Source organism: Anser cygnoides, chromosome 19, assembly GCF_040182565.1.
Source record: "Anser cygnoides isolate HZ-2024a breed goose chromosome 19, Taihu_goose_T2T_genome, whole genome shotgun sequence".
Taxonomy (NCBI): domain Eukaryota; kingdom Metazoa; phylum Chordata; class Aves; order Anseriformes; family Anatidae; genus Anser; species Anser cygnoides.
This window is the reverse complement of record NC_089891.1, coordinates 10,348,289-10,354,983: the sequence shown is the minus strand read 5'-3', so window position 1 is coordinate 10,354,983 and position 6,695 is coordinate 10,348,289.

Sequence of the window (6,695 nt, the reverse complement as noted above, 5' to 3'; positions counted from 1 at the left end):
GGCAGGGGATGGAGAAGCTGCATGCTGCAGGAGCTGCTGCTGAGCCTGGGCAGGGCTCAGGACTGCCAGAACTTGGGCTCAGCTCACGGCAGTGGAGCTGGGTTTTCACCGAGTGCTTCGTGGAAATGACCTCCAGCCAGAAAGTCCCGGATCAGCAAACGGGTGGGCAGTAAGAGAGCGAAGGGGAAATATCTGCTAAATCTGCCCTGCTGCTCACGAGGGACCATCACACACCCAGCCAGCGGCCGGATCCCCCCGACGGGCTGTCGTCACTTGGGCAGGGGTCCTGAGCCTGCGAGCAGCTGCCCCCAGGGTCACCGCTCGCCTTGGCCGCTTTGCAGTCGAGGTCGGAGCATTCCTCGCGCCCCCGGAGCAGCAGCCTCCTGTCAGCAGCTTGTTACGACCCGCGCTGTGAGTTTGTGCTAGCCGAGGGGAAGCTGAAGAGCTGCCAGCTGCAAAAACTTCAGAGGACAGGGCAGGAGCAGCGTGTGAAAATGAGAGCGTTAACGGGGGACGAGCTCCTCTGGCACAGCCTCTGGCAGGAAAGGATTTAAGGCTCGCAACCCACCGAGAGTTACGGCGGCAGCACAGAAATATTGTCCGTGAAAAGTGGAAGTCCTGGTACATTTGCAGAGTTTCTGGAAAGGGAAGGGATGGGAGCTGCTGTTAGTCTTTCTGGAAAGCAAAGTTGCTGCCAGTTCTCTATAGAACTTCCTTCTAGAGCTGCTCTGCACTTGAAAATCAACCTTATACCTGCTAATGGCTTTAGCTTTTTGCTGTAATGGCCAATAAATATGTCGCAAATCAAAACTGGTGCAGGTCCACCAGCACCCCAGCACTGCCAGGGGCTTGGCTGGGGTGGCTTTCCCTGGGTGTCCTGGGTGTTTCCAGATGTCCCAGGAGGGCAACGGTGTATGGCCAAGGTCAGGAGCCAGGCAGACCTTGCAGGAGCAGTGGTGCCGACCCTGGGAGCACCCAAGTTGTCCTCCGAAACCCAACAGATCTGGTTTGTTGCGGGCAAGCAAAGTGCAGGCCCCTAAACTTGGAAGTGCTCTTCTCACGCAATGGGAAGTGTCTCAGTGGCGTGACATGGGAAATGATGTGGTGCTCTACGGCAGCCCTGAGAAGAGTTTGAATATATATCACATATAATTCTTACATGCAACATCCCCGTGCCTGATCCAACAAACCCTTCCTGCTCTTCATATCAGCGATTCCATGAGTCAGCTCTTTGGAAGGATTCATTTCCTCTGGTGTAAAGACAAATGAGAGGATTTTCCTCCTGAAAAGAAAATTGGGCACACGTTATGCCTGCACTCAGCTCGTTTGCTAGAGCTAAAAACCTCGTAGAAGATATGAATCCAAATTTCTTTACATAATCTGGTGGCTGTGTCGCGATCGCCGCCTGTGTAGGTTGCACACCCAGCCCTAAACCACGCCTGGCGCTCGGGGCGCTCGCTCAGAGGGATCCTTGTTCCCTCCCGCTTGCACAACCACTTCGCTTTTACTCCCCGCCCCTGGGAAATGGGGTATGCCAAATCCCCAAGCATTTCGGTCACCTGCTCCTGCACTCGGCTCCAGAAAATGCAAACTCGGTGAAAGGGAAGGGTTTCGTTTAGTGCCCTGGGGATCTCTGTGGCTGTGGGGAGCTCTGGGCTCTGCAAGCAGTGACCCTCTCCGTATCACAGCAGTTTATATCACACTTTGCTGTTCCCCTCCGTATCACCGTCCCTACACGCAGACCTCACTCCTTTAACCAGGAAATCTCTTTTCCATCACAGCCAGGAGACAGGGTCCGTTTGGAGGCCTTTGAATGATGCAAACAGTAACAAAATCCCAGCGAACTGCCCCAAGTCCTGGCCCAGAGCGTCCCCGGGGGATGGCGAGGGGAAGCCGGGCGCACGGGGAGCCAGGGAAGCAGAGGGAAGGACCGAGGCGTGACATCTCCCTGGGGCAACTGCACTGCTGAGGCTGGACTGGGCTTTTCCTTTCCTTGGAGCATCTCCAGCCGGGGCTGTTCCTTCCAAAAGCACTTGCACAGTTGGGTGTTTTTTTTTAAGTAACGGCCCCCAACCTGCCTGGTAGCACGGGGCTGGCGGGTTGCTCTGGGTGCTCTTTGGTGCTTCCAGGGGAAGGCCAAGCAGCTGGGGCTGGCTCCATCCTCTCCTGCACAAGGAGAAGGGCAGAGACCCACAGAGACCCCACAGGGAGCTGGTCGGGGCTGGGGCTTCATGTGGGCCCCCAGGGAAGGGGGACGGGGCCGGTGCCATCGCCAGCACCACGTCGAGATTTCCGGGAGCTGGGCCGCGGCCAGCGCTTGGAGAAAAGGGGTCTGTCCCCAGCACAAAGCCGGGCTCAACTGGCAGCGGGGAACGAACAAAAGTGCTCGAAAAGTTCATGAGCACTTAGCATTTTCATCAGGAAAAAAAAAAAGGACAAGAGCGCGATTTCCTAGAAGCGAGCGGGCTTCTTGAACGTTCCCTTCAGAGGTCACCCCCGCCTCGCTCCCTCCCCTGCCCTGAGCTGAGGGGCTTGGGGACAAACCTCAAACCTCGCCCTGCCGCTGCCACCCCCGAGTGACATCCAGGAGCGGCCCACGTCTTCGGGTTAGGTGAGAAACGTGGTGCTGGCCGGTAATTTTCAAATTTCAAGGAACTTCAGGAGAAACAGCAATGAAAGCTTCACAATATCAGTGAGCCAAACTTCTGCGGAGGAGGGTAAAGGCTGAGAGATGCTGCGCAAAGGGCTGGTGTCCTGCAGGACGTCTCCAGACCTCATGGCTCGGCTGAGCATCGAACATCCTGTTTCCAGAGCATCCCTGGTAAAACGAAGTATAAAGAAAACAGAATGTGGATAAAATAAAACTAAATATAGATGAAATAAAGCAAAGAAAGACTGAAATGAAATGAAATAAATGAAATGAAATGAAATGAAATGAAATGAAATGAAATGAAATGAAATGAAATGAAATGAAATAATGAAATGAAATAAAATGAAATGAAATAATGAAATGAAATAAAATGAAAATGAAATGAAATGAAATAAAATGAAATGAAATGAAATAAAATAAAATAAATAAAATAAAATAAAATAAAATAATAAAATAAAATAAAATAAAATAAAATAAAATGAATAATAAAATTAAATTAAATTAAATTAAATTAAATTAAATTAAAAGCCCCTGAAGCCCCCAGGAGGCTTTGTCCCAGTGAGCACAGCCCCCTCCCGTGCAGCACAGCTGCCCGCAGCTGGCCGCCCCGCGCAGGGCCAGATGTTCCTGCAGCACGAGGAATGAGGCAAGGCAGATGCTGGCAGCCCCCACATCGCAGAGGCCAAGCCGCTTTTTCCATTCACCGGAGACAAAAGAGGAAACGGGGCTTGGATGGCTGCCCCCTGAACGGGCTGCAGCGGGTCCTCGGCTCAGCCGGCCTGGGGTGCACTCCCCAGCGAGTGCCAGGATGTCCAAACCAGCACCGCTGAGAGCATTTCATTTTTAAGGCATGAATTAGCGTGCACGTGAAAGCCGAGAAGGCCAGTCCTTCCCTTGCCTTGGTGCTCCTTAACTCCCCGCAGCATCCCTGCGCCCTTCCGAGGCTTCAGGCTGAAGCTGCTCTGCAGCCCTGCAGCACCAGATGGATAAAACATCAGGCAGAAGGCTATGTGTGGCTGCGACAGCAGCCAAGCCCAACAAAATATTTACTTCAAAGCAGGCAGAGGGATAGCTTGTCCAGCTGGAAAACGCAGGAAACGTTTTTTTTAAAAAAAAAAGAGCGGAGAGGGAGAGGATTGTGTAAGGCATGATGTTTTAATTAAATCGTGCTTTAATGATAACAGGAGTTCACGAACTTGTGTTCCAGGCAGAATGGAAGTGTCTGTCTGCCCGTGTGCCTCTCCGTGTCCTGACACAGAAATGGGGCAGTGGTCTGTGGATGGGCGAGGAGGGGATGGGGCTGGGCAGGAGCTGAGCACCTGGGGGTCTGCGGTCACGGGGACTGGATACGTCCCTCCCGCAGGCCCTTCTGCTTTTCCAAATTAATTTTGGCTATTTGAAATTATCAGAAGTCATCTAGACCTGCAAGTATTTTGTCTGTGGGCAAGCCCGGGATCGGGTGAGGACTGTCAGATGGATTTCAGTGGGAGCTGGAGGCACAGACGCCAAAGGCAAAGACTTCCCATGGGCTAGGGGCATGCAGGAATAGCTCCTTCCTCTCGGTTCTTCACCCAGGAAGGGAGGATGGTGCCATAAGGATGGAGTTATAAGGGTCTTTTTTAAGTTTCTTCAGCTATTTAAGTAAGTCCTGTGTCCACAGATGGGCTGAGAGGCAAGGTCTGCACTGGGCTGTTGGAAATTGCCCCTATGTTACCAGTCCCAACATCCATTTATTTAAATGGTTATTTATTTAAATCTATTTTTTAACCTCAAAGCAAGGGCTGTGGGACATGAGGAGGACTCGAGGCAGAGCTCTGCTGGGTTTGACCTCACCTGAGGCGGCTGAGGACATCCACTTGCTGGCGCTGGCTGCTGGCAGGGGCCACAGCTCCTTCCACCCACGCGCCTCGCTTTTCTTTGGCCTCATTGTGAGAAATTCATTTCATGTTCTAAATGCAAATCCTCTGAAGGGCTTTCAGGATGCTAAGTAGGAATTCAGAAAGAAGAACACAAAGAAGCAAGAATTTTTTTTCTAATTTTTTTTTTATGCTTTAATCTGAAAAATAACTGGCCTTGAAACCACCGCATTCTTCTCCTCTCAGGGTAGGACAGAAGACTCTCGGCAGCATTCTGCAGCACAGCCATGCTACCCCTAGCTGAGGAACCCATCTCACCCCTCTGCATCTCACACCAGGATTTGTATTTGCTGGTCATAAGAGACCGAAAAGCAAGAAATGGGCTCCCACGAGTGAATGGTTGCACCCAGCAGGGCGGCCTGCAGCTTCTTCCCGAAGGAAGAAGCTCCTCAAATTCCTCCCTAAATTGAACCTGAAAGTAAATTAATTGTAGGTGTGGAGCCGGGAGCTGGACTCAATGATCCTTGTGCCCCCCCCCCCCCCTCTTCTTGGGATGTTCCATGGTTTTATGACTCTGTGATCCTCCGAGGCCACAATCTGACATCTGGCACCCACAGCACAGCCGCACGCTGTGCTGGGGTGTTCCTGGAAGATTTTGGAAGACGAGCTGGAGCAGTTACAGGGCACACAGCTGGGGACCCCGAGTGGGAAGGACAGGGGACAACGGCTCCGCGTCACCCCCTTGTGCCATCCATGAGGGTGTCCTGCTCTGACCCCTCCGGTCTGAGGCTGGAGGGCAGGACATGAAGTTACCTGCAGCCCCAAGGGTGCTGAGAAAGCTAGACATTTAGCTGGCACTAAAAAGGTGCCTGGCCAAAATAATTCAAGGCAAAGGCACCCAGGGGAGCTGCTAAAGCTCCTCTGGCCAGGGCACCCCTGAGCCTAGGTGCCGGGGAGCAGCCGGTGCCTGCCCTGTCCTTGCGCTCCTGCCCTCAGAGGACCCAACGAGGGGCAGAGGGATGTCCCTGGTCTCTTGGGACCCCTTTAAGCTGCTGTCGACGGAGTGTTTCATTACTTTTTAACGTGAAAACACAAGAAGGGAAAATCAGGAAAGGATGAATTTCTGGGAAGAAATCGCCCTTTTTTGGTTACAAACTGGGCTTGGGCTAAGCGGCACAGTATACGGTGTGCCAATGCTATCAATGCCTTCCAAAATCATCCATCCGAGTGAAACATGGTCAATAATTTACTAGAAATGCAATGTTTGCAGCAGAAGCTCTGCAGCCAGTGTTTGGCTGAAAACAAATCTTTCTTCTGGTCTCCAAATGACTGAGCTCCTGATCGTACCTCCGCTGTTCTGCCTTTCCTGGAAAGGGAACGGTGCCAATGGTCAGACAAAAACAGTGCCTTGCCATTCCCAGCTGCATCTCCTCAGCTGCAGGTGCCTAAAAAGTGCTCCCATAAGCGAAGACGAGCACAGCATAGGGAAAAGATGTTTGGTCCGGCCTGGGAGTGAGCGGACGCAGAGGTGGGAGGCTCCGAGGCCAGGCGCTGTCCTCGCTCAGCCCCGACACCCCTGGTCCTGCACCGTGTGGTTTATTAACGGGGGCTGGTAAAAGCCGAAGGGGCACAATGCCAGGTGGGCTGTGGGAGCAGGGAACGAGGGCAGCAGATGAGAGGAGCAGGAGCAGGGGTCAGCAGAGGCTCTGCTCACGGGGGAAAGGCTGCTGGGACCCCCGGCAGTGGATGTCCGGACAGCTGCGTGCTTGCAGCGGGGCGAAATGCGCTCAGTTTTTCACTTCCCTCAAAACAAAATAGGTTTTGTTCTTTTTTTTTTTTTTTTTTTCCATGTAGAAGAATTTTGCACAATGGGCTTCCGAGAAACGAGATGCGGGCCTTTCCTTTCCTTTCCTGGAACTGCCCCCGTGAATCCCTCGGCTGCGCCCCGGGGGTGCCGCGGCCCCGGGCCGCCCCCAGCACCTCCGTTCGCGCTGTGCCACCTCCCGGGGACGCGGCGGCGGTGCAGGGCTGCGGAGCCGTCCCGAGCCCCTTCGGAGCTCATCCCCGCCGCCCCGGCCCCGCTCCCAGCCCGCCCCGTGTCCCCTGGAGCCCCGAGCCCCCGTGGCCGAGCCCACGGGCAGGGGCGAGGCGCTCCAGCGGCGGCGGGGGGACGGAGCCTGGGGAGCGGC